The sequence below is a fragment of the Olea europaea genome, unplaced genomic scaffold, assembly GCF_002742605.1.
Source record: "Olea europaea var. sylvestris unplaced genomic scaffold, O_europaea_v1 scaffold1093, whole genome shotgun sequence".
Taxonomy (NCBI): Eukaryota; Viridiplantae; Streptophyta; class Magnoliopsida; order Lamiales; family Oleaceae; genus Olea; species Olea europaea.
In genome coordinates, this window is record NW_019228292.1 from 181,989 (window position 1) to 184,857 (window position 2,869).

Genomic DNA, 2,869 nt, shown 5'->3' on the forward strand with positions numbered 1-2,869 from the left:
TATATATATATATATATATATATCGTTTCTTGTTTCTTTTACTTCATTTCTTAAATTCTGTACATCATTTATTAACATTTTAATTCTTCTATATATTCACTTATTGACATATTAATTTTTTCTTATTTCTAACTCATAGGTTAATTTGCATCTTTTATCTTCCTTTTTATTTATTATTTTTCCAAATCTTCCCTCAGTTGTATCTGGATCTACTAATTCTTCTTTTACTATAGTAAAATATCTACTCTCAAGTCTTAATTTTTCACATCTTAATTTTATTAGTTGTCTGTTATTTGATATTCTCATTCCTTCTGATATTAACATTATATTTCGTATTTCTTCTTGTATTTTTTCCATTTTTATAAGTAATTTATTTAATTTTAAATGCGTATTATTACTTGTGCTCATACTTTTCTTTATAATATAAATTATTTTCTTCATCTTCACATATATTAATAATCTTTTCATATGTATATACATCTTTTATTTTTTCTATTATTAATTTTTCTAATATTTGTTCTCTTATTTCTTTAGGCAGTTCTTTAATTATTATTAGTATCATTATTTTTAATTTATTATGAATAAGTTTTAAAAATATATAATTGTCTCTTTCTTCTTCTAAATGCCAACAATTATCTATTTTTCTTATTTTAATCTCCACGATCTCTATGGCTCTGATACCAATAAAATGATGCTACTTAGAGCGTACAAAAATAAATAAATCAAATCAATTGGTAATATATTAAAATTCAAGCAGTATTTAATTTTTTTAGGACTAAAATGAATTTTTTAATATTTTATTAACTTATTATGTAATATTATAAAGGGGGTATTTTAGGTATCAAAATTAGTCAAAGGTTATTTTGAAAAAATGACCTCTTTATTTGGGTCATTTCCATGTATTTCCCCATAAATAGGGTGTGGCGGCGGAAAATTACGAGAATACCACAAAAGATGGTGTCAAAATGATTGTAATTAAAAAAAAATGACTGTAATAATTTTTGGACTTTCACAATCGTCTGGTCTGTTTTAATTTGATAAAAATTATAAATTCTATAAAATATGTAAAAAAAATTGAAAAGTTGATAAAGTTTTAACAAAGTTTAGTTCGATTCTTATTATAGTTTAAGAAAATATTATACCCTTGTGTAGAATTTCGAATTTGACTTTTATAATTTGTGTTTAACACGGTAATAGAGTTGATTATTTTGATTGATGATGATACCTTGTTAAATTAACTAAAAAGGTAAAATCATTAAGATGAAAGAATCACGCAATGAAAATGACAGAATAAGTTTGGTTAATAGTTTTTACCTCGGATCACGAGGATACCATGCCAAAAATAATAAAAATAAAAATAAATCTATCTTACAAAACATTGGAGAAGAACATTCTGATAACTTGTTTTAATGATAATATCACACGTTAGACACATATAAATTATTTGAATTTTACTTGGGCTAAGAGGTTACAAAAAAAAAAAATGTTTGAACGATATTAAATGTTGATTATTTAAAAATCTAAAATCGATAGTTGTGGTAGAATCAATTGGTATTCAGTTATAAAAATCTTATATCAGTTAAAATTTAATTATAACTGAATCAACAGCATATGCGTCTTAATGCCTTTGATCGTCTAAAATGATAAGTAAGCCTATCTGAAATATGTTGATAATAAATGGATAATAATTAAATGTGTGATAGAAATTAAATGTTTAACCTTTATTGATAAAAAATATAAACTATTAGTAACTTTTTAGAAAACTAGTTTTTTTGCTCGTGCAATGCACGGGATGTGATATTTTGAAGGGTTTGTTAGCATCTTGAATGTTAAGGATTGATGAGAGATTGTATTACAAAATTTTCACACACATTTGTATAAAAGAAATAATGTTTTATAAAGATGTAAGGGCCAATGAATTACAAAACATTTAAACAAAGAAGGAGAAGGAAACGTTATGGAAAAGGCATCAGAGGAAGTTCAAATTTACAAGAGGAGAACAATTTGTGTTACAAGCTTGAATACAACAATGTACTTCAAAAAATACTTTCATTGGGTTTCTTTTCCATTGAATTGACATAGAAATGAAGCAAAAGCTACATATATAATTAATAAAAAACATAGATGCAAATTGCAATAATTAGAAAGAGGCAAAAAATCAATCATTGAGTAACAACCTCGAAATCAACTGCGACCTTGGATACCATTGGGATAAACGTAGTTTATGTAAAGGTTAATAAAGAATTTAAGCCATCTAGCTACAAAAACAAAAGAATGTAAGGGCCAGAAGATTAAGTATACAATATGGAAATTAGAAATGCAAAATGTTATATTATTTAATGCAAAGTACAATTTCACGGAGGACCTTACCTCTGCATTGATTGTCATGTAGTTCGAAGCAGGCTTTGTGCAACCATTCATATGGGGATTATTTTGTTGTAAAAAAGTAAGATTGAATTTCAAAAAAGGTAGAGCTTTCACTTTGTACATAAAACCTCATAAGATGTGAATGAAAGTTTTTATGAGAACAATAATAAAGTGGTTGACATGATGAGACACATAATTGGTGTAGAATGTGGAACTGTTTAACGTCTTCCATGCTATATTTTAGAGAATTCTGCAAGAATCTTTGAAATGATTGCATGGAGAACCTTAATTAGTTACACATTTTAAAAAAAAAATTAATTATTTAATTAAGATGATTATGATTTATATAAATAGCTACCTATCACTGTCTATGTATTTTCAAAATGTGCGATGATGAGCAACTCGATACTTGAAAGCATAGTGTAAGGTTTTATAGGAAGGACACGTTTTAAGGTTAGGGAAGAAATTAGAGAAAATGACAATTATAATAGCAGTGCAATAA